The sequence below is a fragment of the Salvelinus sp. IW2-2015 genome, unplaced genomic scaffold (assembly GCF_002910315.2).
Source record: "Salvelinus sp. IW2-2015 unplaced genomic scaffold, ASM291031v2 Un_scaffold1617, whole genome shotgun sequence".
Taxonomy (NCBI): Eukaryota; Metazoa; Chordata; class Actinopteri; order Salmoniformes; family Salmonidae; genus Salvelinus; species Salvelinus sp. IW2-2015.
The window spans coordinates 109556-131633 of NW_019943036.1; the positions used below are offsets into that span (position 1 = coordinate 109556).

The 22078-nt window shown below is 42.2% G+C and overlaps 1 protein-coding gene across 2 annotated transcripts in view; it reads left to right on the top strand.

Moving 5' to 3' along the window:
• The first annotated feature begins 2768 nt into the window (after positions 1-2768).
• The window catches only part of LOC112071446 (SPRY domain-containing SOCS box protein 4), a 45493-nt gene continuing 26183 nt past the window's right edge, over positions 2769-22078 (top strand). For both annotated transcript variants that reach the window (XM_024138909.2, XM_024138907.2), the window contains exon 1: positions 2769-3394. The gene's annotated coding sequence lies outside the window, so the exon portion shown is untranslated. The remainder of the gene's footprint in view (positions 3395-22078) is intronic.

Genomic DNA, 22078 nt, shown 5'->3' on the forward strand with positions numbered 1-22078 from the left:
ACACACACACACACACACACACACACACACACACACACACACACACACACACACACACACACACACACACACACACACACAAGGATATGCAGGCTGAGCACAGCACAGAAAAAGCATACCCCATGCACAATTTGAACAATTCTAAGGTGAATGCAGTCAAGCCGTTAAAAAAGATGTATACCGTCGGGCGATCAATGGTAATGTGTATAATGACAAAATATAATCAATATGGTTGTACTATGACTTGTGATCAATGGCGATGTTTAGTATTGGAATTGATTTCATGCTATTTCGATATCCTGTCCCTGAGGCCAGAATCTATAGGCCGTAAATCATTATGCCTATGTCTACTATCTGGTCTACCTTTATGTAGGCCTATCTTACTCTCTGTAGACCTATTAGGAGAAGAGCCTACAAGCATGTATTCAAGGCTATAGCTGTGTATGCCTTAGCCCTTGATCATAACTCTCAGTTCTATTCCATTACATAGAAGAGTCATTGGACAAAGGGGGGAGTTTTGTTAAGAGCCGCAACGCTCGGTCTGAACATTAATACACATCGCTTGTGGTACGGTTTTGGAAGCCCAAGGGCCTTATCTTTCATAATGGCGAGAAATCATAAAAAATGTAAAAGGTTAAATTCATACATTCCTTTTTAGGGTTAGGGTTCCTACACTGCCATATTTCTATGTTACCACGCTTGTTTACGGAAAACAGACAGAAGACAGAGTGGACCACGTGCTAATTATCTGTCTGCGTCTCTGAACACCTGTAACATGTTGTCACTGAAGAATACTGTCAGCTGCAACTGTGTAACATCCAGTTAAAACAGTCTACAGTAAGTGTACATTGTGCATTTGTGAAATAGTTTGTATGTGATATTAAAGTAGAGGGATTTATGTTTCWTGGGCTCCTGAGTGGCGCAGCGGTCTAAGGCACTGCATCTCAGTGCTAGAGGCGTCACTACAGACCCTGGATCAGCGGTCTAAGGCACTGCATCTCAGTGCTAGAGGCGTCACTGACAGAACCTGCGATCAGCGGTCAAGGCACTGCATCTCAGTGCTAGAGGCGTCACTACAGACCCTGGATCAGCGGTCTAAGGCACTGCATCTCAGTGCTAGAGGCGTCACTACAGACCCTGGATTGATCGTGGGCTGTATCACAACCGGCTGTGATCGGTAGTCCCATAGGGCTGCGCATAATTGGCACAGCATCGTCAAGGTTAGGGGAGGGTTTGGACGGGGTAGACCGTCATTGTAAAATAAGAATTTGTTCTTAACTGACTTGCCTAGTTAAATAAATAAATAGAACCATACCGCAATTGAGAATGGATTCACTTTTAGATAGAGTATTTGGCTGTTTGGCTTCCAGAGCCAATTCACCCTTTAAATAGAAGGTCCTTGGACTAAGTACAAATGTTAGGCTCCTTTAGTCCAAAACTTGGCTATGTAGGCCTATAATACGCTGAACAAAAATATAAACGCAACATGCAACAATTTCAAACATTTTACTGTTACAGTTCATATAAGGAAATTAGTTCATTGAAATAAATGAATTAGGCCCTAGTCTATGGATTTCACTTGACTGGGAATACAGATAAGCATCTGTTGGTCACAGATACCTTTTGTAAAAAGGTAGGGGTGTGGATCAGAAACCAGTCAGTGTCTGGTGTGACCACAATTTGCCTCATGCAGCGCAACACATCTCTTTAGCTTTAGCAAAGAGATGGCTGTTGATTGTGGCCTGTGGAATAATGTTCCACTCCTCTTCAAAGGCTGCGAAGTTGCTGGATATTGTCGGGAACTGAAACATGCTGTCGTACACGCCGATCCAGAGCATCCCAAACATGCTCAATGGGTGAGATATCTGGTGAGTATGCAGGCCATGTAAGAACTGGGACATTTTCAGCTTCCAGGAATAGTGTACAGATCCTTGTGACATGGAGCCGTACATTATCATGCTGAAACATGAGGTGATGGTGGCGGATGAATGGCACGACAATGGGCCTCAGGATCTCGTCACGGAATCTCTGTGCATTCAAATTGCCATCAAAAAAGTGCAATTGTGTTTGTTGTCTGTAGCTTATGCCTGTCCATACCATAACCCCACCGCCACTATGGAGCACTCTGTTCACAACGTTGACATCAGCAAACCATTCGCCCACACGACGCCATACATGCTGTCTGCCATCCACACTTCTCCAGCGTGCCTGTGGCCATCAAAGGTGATAATTTGCCCACTGAAGTTGGTTACGACGCCGAACTGCAGTTAGGTCAAGACTCTGGTGAGGACGACGATCACGCAGATGAGCTTCCCTAAGATGATTTCTGACAGTTTGTGCAGACATTCTTTGGTTGTGCTAACCCACAGTTTTATCAGCTGTCCGGGTGGCTGGTCTCAGGCGATCCCACAKGTGAAGAAGCCGGATGTGGAGGTCCTGGGCTGGCATGGTTACACGTGGTCTGTGGTTGTGAGGCCGGTTGGACGTACTGACAAATTCTCTAAAATGTCGTCTTATGGTAGAGAAATTAACATTAAATTGTCTGGCAACAGCTGTGGTGGCCATTCCTGTAGTCAGCATGCCACTTGTGCGCTCCCTCAAAACTTGAGACATCTGTGGCATTGTGTTGCATGACAAACTGCACATTTTATAACTGGCCTTTTATTGTTCCCAGCACAAGGTGCACCTGTGTAATGATCATGCTGTTTAATCCGCTTCTTGATATGCTACACCTGTCAGGTGGATGGSCTATCTTGGCAAAAGATAAATGCTCACTAACAGGGATGTTAACAAATGTGTGCACTAAATTTGAGAGAAATAAGCTTTTTGTGTGTATGGAAAATTTCTGGGATCTTTTATTTCAGCTCATGAAACATGGGACCAACACTTTATGTTAAGTTTATATTTTTGTTCAGTATATTTAGTTGCATTTAGGCTAGTTGCATAAAACTTTCAACTCTCTCTCAACACTGATGTGTTGTCAAATTTAGACTGGGCTTCTTATTCACTTTCCGAGGTCAGTGTTGAGTTGTATCGTTATATCATTGCTACGAGAAAAGGCAGACTTTAGGACGGCGAAAAGAAATGGCTCTGCTGGTGCCCTAGCCTTCACCTATTCCCGATCCTATCCCTCGAGCGACGTGGCCAATCAGTGTGTGTGTCAGCGACACATGAATGATATCCAAGGAATGGCTCGCGGAACAAAGAAGCCGCCGGTCTCGAATTCCCGTCGATAGAGAAAATTCGCGAATGAAACAGCACAGAAGATTTGTTGTTAAGGCTTGAGTGAMACCAAATGAATATCTTCGACGCAAAGTCCAACAGTTTTGGTTTTGTTTTGCTCAAGGAGGGACCTTGGCCTCGTGAGAGCTTTGTCGAGCGCCAGCATTGGAACGTAAGTAAAAACATATCTTGCCTATTTCATTTTATTGCGTCGAATATAATCATGTTTCAACACATAGTGTTGTTCATTATGCTTTCTTCGTGATGTTTAGAAAACCTGTCAATGTGTACAACTTTTTTTTTGGTACATGTTTTTATGTCCGCACCGACTCAACCCGCATGAGAAGGCTAATTTAGGACTTTTTGGAATCAAATTAAGTCTACTGGGAAGCGCGGCTTGGTAATTTGAGAAACTATAACTTTGGCATCTAACGTTAACGTTACTTGTAAAGGACGTTTTATTCATTCATCCCAATAGCTTGGAAAATAATGACGAAAGATTAATACACTGATTAGAWTTTTTTCGAAACGATATAATGAAAATGTTCTGTGGCTGCAAGCAAATAAACCATTTCCAAACATGTGTATAGTTGACAACATGCAGAACATTCAGCAACTCATAATGTCGATAACAGGGACACCGAATAGGCCACCGTAATTGTTACTTACATTAGGAAAGGAATTTTTTGCTGAAAATATTATGCCACTATTGTGGTGTACACTTTTGCAGAACTTGCATGTATGGTTTCMGTTTCAATTTGATTTTCCATTGTCTCAGCGGAGTTTACGTCTGTGAGCGAGTCTACAGACGTGAGCAAACAGTAGAGAGATACAGTATTTTACAACGGATGTGGGTTTGCCAAATCGGACGCCTATTCCAGTGGATGTGTTTCAGTTTGTTGGTGGTAAATGCTTTATCCCCTGGAGTAGCGGGTAACCACACCAACTAACTGGCATGGGCACTGTCCAGATGAAGTGTCTGATGACTGGTTACTGTGTGATGGACCAGTGGAGGAGCCAGTTATATATAGATCATGATTTTTCTTCCCTTAATGCGTTTTAGTGGATGGTACATTTAACCTCGTTGTCACCAGAGTAGGCCTTGCTTACTCTTTTGACTAGGCTTACAACTAACCCATTAAATGGAAAACTATTACCAGTTTACGGTGGTTGCATATAGGCCTAATCATTGAATAATTCCCTGGCGTTGGAAGCAGTCCATATTTTATTTTCTGGTGTAGAACCATTCATGGCCCCCACACTCCAAATGATTGACATCTGGAGTTTGAACCCATGACCTCAGTCATGTTCATAGGTCACCTGACCCTGTAGCCACCTGGGTGGGCTACATCCATTGTGCATCATGACCACACAGATGCAGAGCTGGGATAGGCAAACTGTTGGAGTTTTGATAGGGACCAAATACAATGCTATTTCTCTGTAAACAATTAAGACTTTCAGCTTGCTTATAGAGAAGAGCACTCAACATGTGCTGCACTGACACACATGGCTGATTGGTTAAAATAAATTGATGATAATAAGAATATTGTGGGAGCTGTACTGTTCGATTTCAGTGCAGCCTTGAATATTATTGACCATAACTTGTTGAGAACTTATGTTGTAGCTTTTCAACCTCTGCCATAGCTCATAATCCATGATATCTATCTAATAGAACACATAGGGTTTTCTTTAATGGATGCTTCTCTAATGTTCAACATGTAAAGTGTGGTGTACCACAGGGCAGTTCTCTAGGCCCTCTATTCTTTAAAAAAATATTTTTACCAATGACCTGCCATTTGCATTCAACAAAGCCTGTGTCCATGTAGGCTGATGATTCAACCCTATACACGTCTGCAATCACAAGTAGTGAAATCACAGCAACCCTAAACAAAGAGTTGCAGTCAGTTTTAGAATGGGTGGCCAGTAATATACTGGTCCCCCAACATCTCTAAAACTAAGAGCATTGTATTGGGTACAAATCATTCCCTAAGTTCTAGACCTCAGCTGAATCTGGTAATGAATGGTGTGGCTGTTAAGGAGACTAAATTGCTTGGTGTTACTTTAGATTGTAAACCGTCATGGTCAAAACATATTGATTCAGTGGTTGTGAAGATGGGGAGAAGTCTGTCTGCGATAAAGAGATGCTCAGCTTTATTTGACACCACACTCCACAAAGCAAGTCCTGCAGGGAAACATACAGTATTATACATAATAATGATGGCATGGAACTCCCATCTCATATAGCGCAAGTGAACAGCTAATTTGGTTTCAAAAAACAAATAAAGCAACACCTCACGGCATGCCTCTCCCCCATGTGACCTACTTTTTGTGTGTATGTATACAGTTGAAGTCGGAGGTTTACATACACCTTAGCCAAATACATTTAAACTCAGTTTTTTACAATTCCTGACATTTAATCCTAGTAGTAATTCCCTCTCTTAGGTCATTTAGGATCACCACTTTATTTTAAGAATGTGAAATGTCAGAATAATAGTAGAGTGATTTATTTCAGCTTTTATTTCTTTCATCACATTTCCAGTGGGTCAGAAGTTTACATACACTCAATTAGTATTTGGTAGCATTGCATTTAAATTGTTTAACKTGGGTCAAACGTTTCGGTAGCCTTCCACAAGCTTCCCACAATAAGTTAGGGGAATTTTGGCCCATTCCTCCTGACAGAGCTGCTGTAACTGAGTCAGGTTTGTAGGCCTCCTTGCTCGCGCACACTTTTTCAGTTCTGCCCACAAATTTTCTATAGGATTGAGGTCAGGGCTTTGTGATGGCCACTCNTGTAACTGAGTCAGGTTTGTAGGCCTCCTTGCTCGCGCACACTTTTTCAGTTCTGCCCACAAATTTTCTATAGGATTGAGGTCAGGGCTTTGTGATGGCCACTCCGATACCTTGACTTTGTTGTCCTTAAACCATTTTGCCACAACTTTGGAAGTATGCTTGGGGTCAGAGTCCATGTGGAAGACCCATTTGCGACCAAGCTTTAACTTCCTGACTGATGTGGCTTCAATATATCCACATCATTTTCCATCCTCATGATGCCATCTAGTTTGAAGTGCACCAATCCCTCCTGCAGCAAAGCACCCCCACAACATGATGCTGCCACCCCTGTGCTTCACGGTTGGGATGGTGTTCTTTGGCTTGCAAGCCTCCCCCTTTTTCCTCCAAACTTCTTCCTTGCTGAGCGGCCTTTCAGCTCATGTCAATATAGGACTCGTTTTACTGTGGATATAGATACTGTTGTACCTGTTTCCTCCAGCATCTTCACATGGTCCTTTGCTGTTYTGGGATTGATTTGCACTTTTCGCACCAAAGTACGTTCATCTCTAGGAGACAGAACGAGTCTTCTTCCTGAGTGGTATGACGGCAGGCGTGGTCCCATGGTGTTTATACTTGCATACTATTGTTTGTACAGATGAACGTGGTACCTTCAGGCGTTTGTAAATTGCTCCCAAGGTTAAACCAGACTTGTGGAGGTCTACAATTTATTTTCTGAGGTCTTGGCTGATTTCTTTTGACTTTCCCATGATGTCAAGCAAAGAGGCACTGAGTTGGAAGGCAAGCCTTGAAATACATCCACAGGTACACCTCCAATTGACTCCAATTATGTCAATTAGCCTATCAGAAGCTTCTAAAGCCATGACATCAATTTCTGGAATTTTCCAAACTGTTTGTCACAGTCAACTTGATGTATGTAAACTTCTGACCCACTGGAATTGTGATACAGTGAAATAATCTGTCTGTAAACAATTGTTAGAAAAATTACTTGTCATGCACAAAGTAGATGTCCTAACCGACTTGGCAAAACTATAGTTTGTTAACAAGAAATTTGTGGAGTGGTTGAAAAACGAGTTTTAATGACTCCAACCTAAGTGTATGTAAACTTCCGACTTCAACTGTACTCTCGTTCTCACTCAATCTTTATTTTCTGCTCCCTCTCTCACTCTTTCTTAATTTCTCTCTTTTTACCCCCCTGCCTTGTATGTCTCACAAATGTGATGATGGTGTGATGAGGTATTTTATAGAAGTTAAGTGACATTGCTTCATTCACTAATTTTAAGGACTCTGAAGAATAGCAACCAAGATGACATTTGGTCACCTTTATACTGCCAGTCAGTGCCACTCCCCTCAGATTGCCACTCCATCTCCCTCCATCAGACAGGTGCAGGCTACTCATGTTGATCATCTTAGGAACATAACTTTCGGAACAGCACAAATAATTTCACATCCTCTTCTGTCGGTCTGTTCAATAAAAGCCTGGGAGGGACAAGCTCCAGAGGAACGGCAGGCTGCTGTTCTTCCGCTCCACCCTCAGAGCCTGTCTGATCATGGGAGGTGATCAATTCATTTGTCTCCACACAAACCAACAGTGCTGCGCCAGTCAGCTGTCCAGAGTCTTGACACACCAGCACTAGTCCCATCGGCTGTGCCTGTCCCGTAATCCATTGTCCCTCCCACACACGCGCGCACACACACACACACACACCAGTGTCAGGGAGGGCCATGTTGCCACTATGCCAGTGCTGCTGAGTCAGTCAAATGGTAATGTTTTTAAATATCCCATTAAAAGTGATCGGTCACTGAATGAAACCCTGGGCTATAAGGGACAGTTTAAAGTCCTCATGTTCCCACTGTTATATCATATAGTCACTAGTAGTTTTAATTAATTTAATTGCTTAAGTTGCGGCATGACTCACGTGTTCATATACGGTCCAAGGGCGTTTTAATCCGTTTTGGATTCACTTGGTCTTCACCTTTTAGTAGGTGTGTGACTCGATCAAAGGTCATTTGCTTTTCCATAGCCACTTTTGTACTGTAGTTAGTCTACTCTTCCTCATGTCACTTGTGTTTAGGGCTGTTACAGTGACCATATTACCACCACTCTGGCGGTCGAGTCATGACGGCAGTCAAATTCCATGTGACCGTTTAGTCACGGTAATTAGGCTTCTCCAAGCTCTGATGCTGCTGATGGTCATTAGTAGCCTACCAAACTTGCTAACTGCCTGGTACTCAGCACTCTATTGTTCCTCTAATCACTCTGACATCAATGCAAATGTTATTGAAAATCCAATCACTCTTCATGACAGCCTATGCAATTGCATTAAAGGTTTTGATGGCCTCTATTAAAAAGAGGATCCMATCAGCTTTCTATAGGCTAGGCCTACTATTTATCTATCAACTTTTCTAATATTAAGCACATTGCTAAGCTTTACAACAGGAGTATAGCCTACATGCCCCTGTTCCATGATAATGGTCTATTTGAAATCAAAACAAATTTCACACATTCTTTTGTATATTTAAAGACATTTAATTAAGAATAGTCCGATGGGTGACAATATTAGCCTAGTATAGAACAAGAAGGCCTGCACACGGTTAGCTCCCAATTCACCGCTTTATTGACAACGTTTTGATCCGAAACGGATGTTCGTCAGGTCTTTTTTGATCGGACGTAGATCCGTTTCGCATCGAAACGTTGTCAATAAAGCAGTGAATTGGGAGCTTTAACAGTTTGCGGGCCTTGTTCTATGCTAGTATTCTTTATTAGCCCAGCACCTATGTATTTAAGGATGTGCGTATGACCACAAACTTTGCTATGATTATTAGCCTTGTCCAGTAAGACAAACGGCTCATGTCTTTATTTGTTGCAACTTTTTCAAATCATGGTCGCACACCTCATGTAGCCTCGCCCATAGGCCTATATGTTTTGATAAGGTTTGTCACAACTAGTGGCCAAGTAACTTCTCAAAATTAAGCACATTAATCAGCTTTATAGATGCTGTAGAGCCTAACTGGCATACATAGTTTCAAGTTTGAGCAAAATAATTTTCACAGAAGGACAAGTTGACCAATAGAATAGGTCAACTTTTGTACTATAGGGGATAGTAGTGACATAGGCTAGTGCTTTTGCTGTTTGTTAGGCCTACTCTTTTTGGCTGACAAAGTATAATTTTATTCAGCCCAAGGGCACAACGGCCACTTTGGCCGCAAAAGGCATGGATTGTTTAGGGTGCATTATGGCCTCACGAGGGGGATGCCACCGGGAAATTTAAGGCCTGGTGACAATATTATCAAGTGCTTGTGAAATTGTGAATGAAGCATGTGCAGCTTGAACAAGAAACAAATCAGAGCTCATGCCTTTCATGTGACTTTTTTTCAATTCATCATTAGTCCCACCATGCAGCCTTGTAATGTATTAAAAATCCAAACCTATAGCTCAATGTTTGTATCACAATTAAAGTTGCATAATTAACTCAATTAAGCAGTGCTTTCGGAAAGTATACATTTTGTTACGTTACAGCCTTATTCTATAATGTATTACATTTTTTTTGTCATCAATCTACACACACTACCCCATAATGACAAAGCAAAAACAGCTTTTTAGAAAAACATTTGCATAAAACACATTTACATAAGTATTCAGACCCTTTACTCAGTACTTTGTTGAAGCACCTTTGGCAGCGATTACAGCATTGTGTCTTGGGTATGACGCTACAAGCTTGGCACACCTGTATTTTTGAGTTTCTCCCATTCTTCTCTGCAGATCCTCTCAAGCTCTCCGATTGAAAGGGGAGTGTCGCTGCACAGCTATTTTCAGGTCTCTCCAGAGATGTTTGATTGGGTTCAAGTCCAGGCTCTGGCTGAGCCATTCAAGGACATTCAGAGACTTGTGACGAAGCCACTCCTGCATTGTCTTGGCTGTGTGCTTAGGATCGTTGTCCTGTTGGAAGGTGAACCTTCGCCCCAGTCTGAGAACTTGCTCAGGTGCCTTGGTGGAAGAGTGGGGTAACATCTCACAGCAAGAACAGGCAAATCTGGTGCAGTTCATGAGGAGGAGATGCACTGAACTACTTAATGCAGCTGGTGGCCACCAGATACTGACTGTTACTTTTGATTTTGATCCCCCATTTGTTCAGGGACACATTATTCAATTGCTGATAGTCACATGTCTGTGCAACTTGTTCAGTTTGTCTCAGTTGTTGAATCTTATGTTCATACAAATATTTACACAAGTTTGCTGAAAATAAACGTAGTTGAAAGTGAGAACTTTTTTTTTTTTTTTTTTGCTGATATTATTTTTGTGACGAGTAGAATGACAATCGATATGCATTACACATCTTTCTGGTCTTGGATATTCTAAAATGAGCCTTAATACAAATATATTACTCCCATTTGTATCCAGATAACTGTGTGTTAGTGTATTAGTCAGTCGGCAGGCTCTTTTGATGGTAATCTTGATGTACAGCATGTTCACCTCTGTTCCCCCTAAATCAGATGAGACCAGACGGGGCATGCAAAAGACCACTGATATGGTTTTGCATGAGTCTGAACTAAAGGAGAGGAGAGCAGGAAAGCACAGTTTGACTAAAATGGGGAGCAGGATACAGGGAAATGTACCAAGGGGGAGAGATGAGGGAGAGGGTGGCGAGACATGGGAGTAAGACTGGGGATCAAATTGATCAGTGAGAGAATTATTTAAAATGACTGGTTGCAATTTCCCTCAAGTCAGTTTTAGATTTTTATCAATTATAGTTTGAGACAGGCACTTCTAACCTTTATCACGAGTAGCTGCCTAAAAGATAATAGTAATGGTTGAGTTTGGGAACGATGGTAGCAATTGATAGTGAGCGGGAGCCCTGGGCAGTTTCTGAGATATGTGTGATTGTCCTCGTGTGTCTAAGTGATAGATCAACGCGTTACATATTTGCATTACAGAGAAATAGAGTAGCATGAAGGACCACTTGGGTTCAGCCAACTCTAACACAAAGCACTGCCCCCAAACAAAACAGCTGTTTTCTTTCTGTCACATGCTGTTCAGATCAAGCCCTAGTCCCCAGTGACATGTATCTGGAAGGATGGGRGTTTTGTAATGTTCTAATAATCATGTATGGCATTAATTGGGTTTTCCCACCAAGTTGGTCTTTCAGTTTAGTTCAGCGGATGGTCAGGTTCACCGTAGTCTTATAGGTCGAGAGATCGCTGTGTCATGTCACTAAATCACGCACCAGGAAGTATTCCTTCCAGTATGTTAGTGAGACCTCACCCCATCTGCTGCTTTTTCTCATCTGTTTTACAGTCTGTTCTATCTGGCATGCAAAGCGTTGTACCCGTTGCCTGGGTCAGACACAGGGCAGTGTCTCTGGGCTGCTATCCACAGACGGGCACACAAAGAGAATTCTCACCCTGACTGACCTGCTCAGAATAGTCAGTCACGCATCACTTCCCCCTTCTCATCTCAGCCTAATGGAACAGCAGGACTTGACATTAACGCTTGTCCTCTTGCCAGGAGATTCCAGGAGAGCTACTGGGGGTTTCAGGAGAGCTACTGGGGGTTTCAGGAGAGCTACTGGGGGTTTCAGGAGAGCTACTGGGGGTTTCAGGAGAGCTACTGGGGGTTTAGGGAGCTACTGGGGGTTTCAGGAGAGCTACTGGGGGTTCCAGGAGAGCTACTGGGGTTTTCAGGAGAGCTACTGGGGGTTTCAGGAGAGCTACTGGGGGTTTCAGGAGAGCTACTGGGGGTTTCAGGAGAGCTACTGGGGGTTCAGGAGAGCTACTGGGGGTTCAGGAGAGCTACTGGGGGTTCCAGGGAGTACTGGGCGTTCAGGAGAGCTACTGGGGGTTTCAGGAGAGCTACTGGGGGTTTCAGGAGAGCTACTGGGGGTTTCAGGAGAGCTACTGGGTTTTCAGGAGAGCTACTGGGGGTTTTTAGGAGAGCTACTGGGGGTTTCAGGAGAGCTACTGGGGGTTCCAGGAGAGCTACTGGGGGTTCCAGCCCTGCATGAACACATGACTTTGTAAAAGATCAGCTGCTCAACAGGACCTTGATAAGCTGACCAAAATCCTGCACATCCAGTAGCTTTCCAGATGGAGACGGCGGCTCGGCGCGACGGCACGGGACACGACGGTTGTTGCTTCTCCTGTTAGGCTATGCTTGCTAGGCAGCAGTAGACTCAGTCTAGGCCTTCCCAGCAGGTTTGACATGACAGTGGTCCCTGCACAGTGAGTCTTGTTGACCAGAACACGACAGTGACTAAACACTACTTCCCAAAGTCCCTCTTAGCACCGGCGTACGCTGAACAATACACAAGTCCTTCAGTGTTCAGTCAATCACCGGCCAGCCGAGACTAGTAATGCAGAGCTGGAAAATGTTATTCTTTGTACCTGAATGAGTCTGAGTCAACACTAGGGTTGCACATTTTGGGGAATCTTCAGAGGTGGAAACTTTCTGTGGGATTTAACGGGAATATATGCAAATTAATATTAATACCATTTCAATGTAGGTGTTTATTGCATTGGATATATTTACCATATCATATGGAGACAGAAACATAAACATTTTACCTTATCATAAGTAGACTTAATTGCAAATTATTAAATTCTTCCAATAGAAATAAAACTATTTAGTTATGAATTGAACTTTAAAATGAGTTGACTCTTCACATGGGATGATTTCACTGAACAATGAAAGGGAATATTGTGATGGATCATTCATCTCCCAAAAACGATTTCAACAAACATCTGTAAAATGATAGTCTAGAAACTAAAGCTTTGGTTGTCTTCCCTTCAGGCTTCCATGTCTTCTCCATGGACCTCCTCAATGTCCACCTCTTGAATGAGTAGATAAACATGTTTGGTTGGTGTATGCTGGATGAAGAACATTCAGAAATCTCTTCCAWTACACATTGCCTGTGAGCATCAGAGGTGAACCAGTTGCATACACAGCTCGAGCAAGACATTCATCAGCATTTCTGACTACGGTCCTCCATTGAGTCACAAAAAATTATAATTCCAGGAGGACCATGAGCTGTTGCTATCGATAAGGTGCCTGAGTCATAATTTTCACCTCAAATTGAAGTAGAGGGACTTTTGTCAGAGGTTGCTTGTTATGAGCGCTGAGGGAACTTTATGAACTTGGCCAGATGATTCTGCATCTTTGTTGCATTCTTCACATATGATGTGGCACAGTATTTGCAAATGTACACAGCTGTTCCTTCTACATTAGCTGCAGTGAAATGCTATCAGATAGTGCCCGTGGCATTTTCCTGTAAAGATTAGAAAAAAATTATACAAAAAATAAAATACAATTCCATCAACAGATAAATAGTTAAGCAGTTAGATTAAACAACTCCTTTGTAAGATACATGTTTAAAATGAATGGAAACGGGTGAATTAACACACCTCACTTAGCAAGCTCAAGCAAGCGAAAACCTACATGGTAGCAAAAACTAACTATCAGAAATTGTTAACAAGTTAGAAATGATTTAAACACACTTTGCTGTAGGCTACTATTTACTAGTTAACAAAAAATCATGTATATCATATAAAATATATTCACCCCACCCAGTATTGTAATCAAAACCAGAAAGCATGTAGTCCTTGGCTCAGACAGTATAGTAGTGTGGGCTCAGTAGCATCTCATTAGGGTGCAAGATCTTGAGAATCAGCCGCACATGTGATGTAAGAATGCACTGTGCATGCAGAGGGTTGCAATTCCATTGAATTGGGGATAGTTTAACCAAAATACGAAGACGTGGATGTCRACTATGGCAGCCCCCCGCACCTCTCTGATTCTGAGGTGTTGGGTTAAATGCAGAAGACTCATTTCAGTTGAATACATTCAGTTGGACAACTGACTAGGTATATCCATCTTTCCGGGTTCACCAGTGTTCTCTGTGTAAGCGGTTGTTAGTTGCGCAGTTGCAACATGAATACTAGAATTGTCTTGTGCGTTCAGTGATGTGCTCTACACAGGGCCTACTGTTCCTCTAACACACCAGCTCCGGGTTTGTACGTCCTGCCACGCTGCACAATCTAATGTATCTTTTGTTCTCAGCAGTTGTTCCTGTCCATGCAATTCTTTCTTCTGTACAATTTTCCCTATTATTTTGTTGGCAACTGACATGTATTTTTAAAGTCACTTTGCTTGCTCTGGCCTCGTTGTGCTTCTTGCAGTGACAGACCATATATACTGTAAATGTTTTATCCTTGAGGTCGGTGTTTGCATGTTTTGCCTGTTGATGCATACAGTGCGTGTGTGTGACGCTTTCACGGCAGGGCCCTGTTATGAGTAGAGGTCATCACATCCCTGTCCACATCACCCAGCTCTCCAGACTGGGTTGAGAATAGATGAGTGATGGCTGTCTGTCCGTCCCAAACGGGGTCATCTCTCCTGGGGGGGTTCATCGCTCCCTGGGGGGTGTTTGACAAGCTCAGTGACGCAGAATAAGCCAGGSGGCAGGATCAAATATGTGCAAAACTGAAAGGATATTTGTCACGAAAGGTTTTGTTTTACATTTTTAATTAGGGAGGCTGTCAAAGGGCCAAGCTGAGTGACCCATAAATTATATAACTAAAAATACACTGTGCCTGCCTCTACACAAGTTAATAACTTCTGTGTGAGCCAATTTAACTGCTAAAGTGACCTGCCATTTTTTTTTTACTGCTAACATGGTGCCTGATGTCAAATGAATGCTCACAGTGTATACATAGTGTGATCACAAAATACTACAGAGTCCTATGTAGTTTTGCCTTCAGGAAAGGGGATTACATTTTTTATTATAAGGTGGTCAGTGTGTTATGACCCACACTAACAAGCTACTAATTGGTTGTCAGTGTGACAGACCGGGTTTGGACTAGAGGTCGACCGATTATGATTTTTCAATGCCGATACCGATTATTGGAGGACAAAAAAAGCCGMTACCGATTTAATCGGCCGACTTTATTACAAATACATTTTTATTTTTTTATGACAATTACAACAATACTGAATAAACACTTATTTTAACTTAATATAATACGTCAATATAATCAATTTAGCCTCAAATAAATAATGAAACATGTTCAATTTGATTTATATAATGCAAAAACAAAGTGTTGGAGAAGAAAGTAAAAGTCCAATATGTGCCATGTAATAAAGCTAACGTTTAAGTTCCTTGCTCAGAACATGAGAACATATGAAAGCTGGTGGTTCCTTTTAACATGAGTCTTCAATATTCCCAGGTAAGAAGTTTTAGGTTGTAGTTATTATAGGAATTATAGGACTATTTCTCTCTCTACGATTTGTATTTCATATACCTTTGACTATTGAATGTTCTTATAGGCACTTTAGTATTGCCAGTGTAACAGTATAGCTTCCATCCTTCTCCTCGCCGCTACCTGGGCTCGAACCAGGAACACATCRACAACAGCCACCCTCGAAGCGGCGTTACCCATGCAAAGCAAGGGGAACAACTACTCCAAGTCTCAGAGCGAGTGACGTTTGAAACGCTATTAGCGCGCACCCCGCTAACTTGCTAGCCAGTTCACATCGGTCACACCAGCCTAATCTCGGGAGTTGATAGGCTTGAATTCATAAACAGCAGAGCTGCTGGCAAAACGCACGAAAGTGCTGTTTGAATGAATGCTTACGAGCCTGCTGGTGCCCACCATCGCTCAGTCAGACTGCTCTATCAAATCATAGACTTAATTATAACATAATAACACACAGAAATACGAGTCTTAGGTCATTAATATGGTCGAATCCGGAAACTATCATCTCGAAAACAAAACATTTATTCTTTCAGTGAAATACGGAACCGTTCCGTATTTTATCTAACGGGTGGCATCCATCAGTCTAAATATTCCTGTTACATTGCACAATGTCATAATTACGTAAAATTCTGGCGCATTGTCAGCAATGTAGATTGGTCACAAGTCAGAAAAGCAATACAATTAATCGCTTACCTTTTGATCTTCGGATGTTTGCACTCACGAGACTCCCAGTTACACAATAAATGTTCCTTTTGTTCGATAAAGATTTATTTTTATATCCAAAAACCTCCATTTGGTTGGCGCGTTATGTTCAGTAATCCACAGGCTCGTGCAGGTCATGAAGGGCAGACACAAATTCCAAATAGTATCCGTAAAGTTCGTAGAAACATGTCAAACGTTGTTTTATAATCAATCATCAGGTTGTTTTTAACATAAATAATCGATAATATTTCAACCGGACGGTAAACTATTCAATACAAGAGATAAAGAAAATGTCGAGCTTAACTGTCTAAAGACTGTTCACACCCTGTGGAAGCCATTGGAAAAGGAATCTGGTTGATATCCCTTTAACTTCTCTGGGATATGTGGGACGGTAGCGTCCCACCTAACCAACAGCCAGTGAAATTGCAGGGCGCCAAATTCAAAACAACAAATCTCATAATTAATATTCCTCAAACATACAAGTATTATACACCATTTTAAAGAAACTCCTCGTTAATCCAACCAGTGTCTGATTTCAAAAAGGATTTACCGCAAAAGCACACCTTGCGATTATGTTAGGTCAGTACATAGCCACAGAAAAACACAGCCATTTTTCCAGCCAAAGAGAGGAGTAACAAAAAGCAGAAATAGAGTTAAAATTAATCACTAACCTTTGATGATCATCAGATGACACTCATAGGACTTCATGTTACACAATACATGTATGTTTTGTTCGGTAAAGTTCATATTTATATCCAAAAATCTGAGTTTAGGCGGGACGCTACTGTCTCACTTGGCCAAAAGCCAGAGAAAATGCAGCGCGCCAAATTCAAATAAAATACTTTAAAAATCAAACTTTCATTAAATCACACATGACAGATACCAAATTAAAGCGACACTGGTTGTGAATCCAGCCAACATGTCAGAATTCAAATAGGCTTTTCGGCGAAAGCAAACGATGCTATTATCTGAGGATAGCACCATAGTAAACAAAGAAGCATATTTCAACCCTGCAGGCGCGACACGAAACGCAGAAATAAAAATATAATTCATGCCTTACCTTTGACGAGCTTCTGTTGTTGGCACTCCAATATGTCCTATGAACATCACAAATGGTCYTTTTGTTTGATTAATTCCGTCGATATATATCCAAAATGTCAATTTATTTGGCGCATTTGATCCAGAAAAACACCGGTTCCAACTTGTGAAACGTGACTACAAAATATCTCAAAAGTGTAAACTTTGCCAAAACATTTCAAACTACTTTTGTAATACAACTTTAGGTATTTTTTTACGTAAATAATCAATACAATTGAAGACTGGATGATCTGTGTTCAATACAGGATTAAAACAAACTGTAGCATGCTTTCTGGTTACGCGCCTCAAATAAAAAGTACACTTCACTCGACTCTCGTTCTGAACAGGGCTACTTCATTACACAAAGGAAAAACCCTCAACCAATTTCTCAAGACTGACATCCAGTGGAAGCGGTAGAAACTGCAAGAAGGTCAATTAGAAATCTGGATTCCCAATGAAAATCCATTGAAAGGAGTGACCTCAAAACAAAAAAAGAAATCTGAATATTTTGTCCTCGGGGTTTCGCCTGCTAAATAAATTCTGTTATACTCACAGACATGATTCAAACAGTTTTAGAAACTTCAGTGTTTTCTATCCAAATCTACTAATAATATGCATATCTTCTGGGGATGAGTAGCTGGCAGTTGAATTTGGGTATGCTTTTCATCAAACGTGAAAATGCTGCCCCCTATCCTAGAGAAGTTAAATGGAGGAAAGGCAGGCAATGGAACAGGGATTTTTCAAGAGGCACTTCCTCTTTTCATAAGAGGCGCTTCCTGGTTGGATTTCCTCAGGTTTTCGCCTGCAAAAACAGTTATGTTATACTCACAGACAATATTTTGACAGTTTTGGAAACTTTAGAGTTTTCTATCCTAATCTGTCAATTATATGCATATTCTAGCATCTGGGCCTGAGAAATAGGCAGTTTACTTTGGGAACGTTATTTTTCCAAACATAAAAATACTGCCCCCTAGCTTCAAGAGGTTTTAACTGACTTGCCTAGTTAAATAAAGGTGAAAAAAAGAAGAAATTGGCAAAATCGGCGTCCAAAATTACCGATTTCCGATTGTTATGAAAACTTGAAATCGGCACTAATTAATCGGCCATTCCGAATTAATCGGTCGACCTCTAGTCTGGCGGAAACCTGGCACCATCCCTACGGTGAAGCGTGGTGATGGCAAAATCATGCTATGGGGATGTTTTTCAGCGGCAGGGACTGGGAGACTAGTCAGGATTTGAGAGAAAGATGAACGGAACAAAGTACAGAGATCCTTGACGAAAACCTGCTTCAGTGTGTTCAAGACATCGGACTATGGTGAATGTTCACCTTCCAACAGGACAACGACCCTAAGCACACAGCCAAGACAACACAGGAGTGGCTTCGGGACACGTCTCTGAATGTCCTTTAGTGGCCCAGTCGGAGCCCGGACTTGAACCCCAATCAAACATYTTTGGAGAGACCAGAAAATGGCTGTGAAGCAACGCTCCCCATCCAACCTGACGGAGCTTAAGAGGATGTACAGAGAAGAACGGCAGAAACTCCCAAAATACAGGTGTGTGAAGCTTAAGGATCAAGGCTGTAATCGCTGCCAAAGGTGCTTCAAGAAAGTATAGAGTAAAGGGTCTGAATAAGTATGTAAAAGTGATATTTCAGTTAATTTTTTACTACATTTGTCTGAACCTGTTTTTGCAAATCATTATGGGGTATTGTGTGTAGCTAGCTAGATGAGGGAGAAAAACTATTTGTTTTTTTGAATAAGGCTGTAACGTAAAAATTTCGACAAAGTCAATGTCTGAATACTTTCCGAATGCACACYGTTTGCCTGTGCTTTGTTTGATGAAAATGAATTCACATGCATCATTACCAGTCGCCAAGGCTTTGTGGAGTACAATTAACTGACTGCTCCAAATGAGTTTAATTACTGACAACAGGTGGAGTTTAGTGAAGGTTTACTGAACGTGCATCCTTGCTCTAGTTCTCGGTCTCGAGGGTTCTCGGAGGCTCAGGGCTTCAAATGTCTGATTTCTCATTTTAATAACAATCTCTCAGTATTTCATTACTTTAATTATTCCTGTTATCAGTGATGGGCCTGTAATGTGCTCTCTGCCAGGGTGGACCAGTAGTGGTTGGAACAGAGCCCCATGTCTCAGGATTGTGTTCTTATAGAGTCCCTCTGTCTGTAGGCTCATGCTGTCGTGTCTGGCGGGACAGCTGGGTATTTTGGGAGCTAATTTACTGTCTCTCTCATGGGGGTGGTGGGGAAGGAGGGAGCGGTGTATGAGATGCACCCAGGGTGATTCATCTCCATGCTGCATTGGCAAGACATGCAGATTTTTTATTTTATTTCACCGTTTAATGTTTGTGCCTACGGCGCTATTCAGCCCGGCACTTGCATACAAGTCAAGTACAGTCTGGGGGAGAAACGCACCCTGAGTGTTTTGTGGAGAGATTAAGAAAGAGCACAGGGTTGAAGGGAGATAGAGGTCTCCCCAGTGGCTCACACTGATAAATGGCTCGCCCCTGTCTTCCAACTGACATAGAAATGTCAAATCATTGAAAACGGTACTCACTCTTCCAGCCTCTCTCCCCCTGACCTGCAAAACACTCAATTGTACCATAGGGTTTTCCTCCACCACCACCACGTCCTATAAATTGCATGTGAGCTAAATTGAAGCAGCCTCAGTGCTGCTATGATTGTCTTTTCTAGAATTGGAGAAGACAGAAGGTGGCAAGGTGAGGTCTGTCATACCGTGCCATTACATGCTGTTGATTAGGGTTGTGATGATTTAGAAATGTTGGGTAACTATTAATTGTCATGCAAAATGGCCACAGTTGTCATTTAAAAGAAAATGTTTTATTGGAGTACATCATAACGCTACAACTTAATGAATACAATAAATTATTACCAACTTTACCTGCTTCACGTAAAAAAACGTTCTTCAGTTATTTACCTGAAGTTTTTTGTTTACTGCAATAGGCTTGCTGAGAGTCACTGTGCTTTTTATGACGATGATGTGATGTTCTCTGTAATCACCAGAGCAGAAGTTTTGCCGGTACGGAACTGCTATTGGGTGAACTATATCTACTTGGAAATAGTATATCTACTTGAAAAAGTTCATGGTTATTGGCCATAATTGTCAGTTATGCGATTAATGTGGCAGCCCTGCTTGTTGATACTGTAGCAGGAAGACTGCTTATTTGGGAGATAAAACAGCCTACACCAATGGATGGGACCTGATCTGCAGTCAAATCAAAGCCGCTTCCCACAGTTTTCTCTGATTTTAACCCAGTGGGCACATATGAGCTTGATGCAGCACAAGCCAAATCATCATTGTCTTGATGTAGTACATACCTGCTTTTTTGTGTGTGTGTGCCAGTCATTTAGGGACTTACCTAAAGATAATGACTTGTTTTAGTGTTGAGAGAAACCAGGACCCCAAACAAACAAGGAGGAATCTGACCTTTTTTTCAGTTTGTTTTGCTGTGACCTTAGTGGAATTATCTTTTCAATGCCCATTCAACTCTCATACCGGTCTGTCCACATAAAGAGTGGTTATCGATTTAAGTGCTAGAGTCAGGGTAACCTCGACCTGTGTATAAGGCGGGGGGGGGGCACAGTGGAATAATAAAGACCCTTACTGAAGAAGATTCAGTGGGTGAATGAGGGGGAGGAAACAGGTGGTCAATTGTAAAGGAAGAGCAATAAGAGACAGTCTCAACTCTAGCTGTTCCAACCTGCTGCCCATCTCTCACATCTGTTTCTTTTTGCCTGTGGGCCTGGTGAGCTGGGAGAGATGTCCCCTTTAATCAGTAGATCAGTCATGATGATGCTGGACTTTGGGCCTGAGGGAAGGGCACTGATCTGCCCAGCATGTCCAACTTCTCTACCCCCCCCCCCCCCAGGTTTTCCGTATGATGCAAAGTGCCCTCGATATATCCCTTATGCACTATAGTCTGCCCTGCTATGGAAACATTTGCATGTATGCTACATTGATCTCAGATTAAGATTCCTAAAAGGTTGAATTGTTATTTTTTTCTTCAGTCCTTTTTCCTGTTCATTTGATGTAGAGTATCCTTTGGATTAATCTCCACATGAATGTGAGAACCACACCACTTTCTCTTGGAGCACACTGGCATACCTGGAACTCTTCTGAACAAAACGCACTACCTTTTTGTGTAGTGAAAAGGATGCTGTTTCTATTCAGCTGTGTAACTGTTAACAAGACTCTGCTCATACAATCTTATTTTTTATAGTCTATGAAAATGCAGCTTCACAGCAGCAGCCAATAGATATCACATCCTGCTCCCACTGCTTTAACTTAAGTTTTTATTTAGCGACTTAGCTACCAACGGCCTGCTCTCCTATCCTCATTTTGCTTAATTGCTGCTGACCGCTGGAGACTGAGGGAGAGTGAGCGGGGAGATTGTGGGAGAGGTGAAAGTAGCTGTAATGAGAAAGGCGTGATGTATTAATCAGGGCTGACATCTCTCATCCCCTCTAGTCTCATCAAGTGGCTGAGAGCCCCCAGTTCCACCCAGCAACATCTGGAGACTCAGCAGGTGGATAAACTCCCAATTAGAACCAGGTTTCCACCTAGTGTAACCGGAGGCTGCAGCACTTTACACAGCTGATGGATGTAGTCTTGGCTGGGTAGTCTAGTCTCCAGTGGTTCATCACGTGGTTGAGGATGGAAGTTACTGCTGGTTTGGTGTTGTTTTGGATTTGTTAAGTGTGTGTTTGGGTCTATTTTGCTGGAAGGTGGAAGCAGCAGGGGCACCGTGAGGATAGGTTTGTTGTCTGGAGAAGTGTGTGTCTGTGTGTGGAGGCTGGGAATTATTCTGTACACGAGAGACCTTGTAGTCACATTGTGATTAGAGGCCTGTTTGCCTGAGGCTGAGAAATGTACTATATCGACGGAGTCATTTCATCAATTCCGCCCCGGCCTAATGGCCAATTTAGCCAGCAAACGACAGGCGTTGAGGCACTACACACCTGGTTAACGTTTGAAGAGGAGTCGCCTGAACATTTGATGAACATTG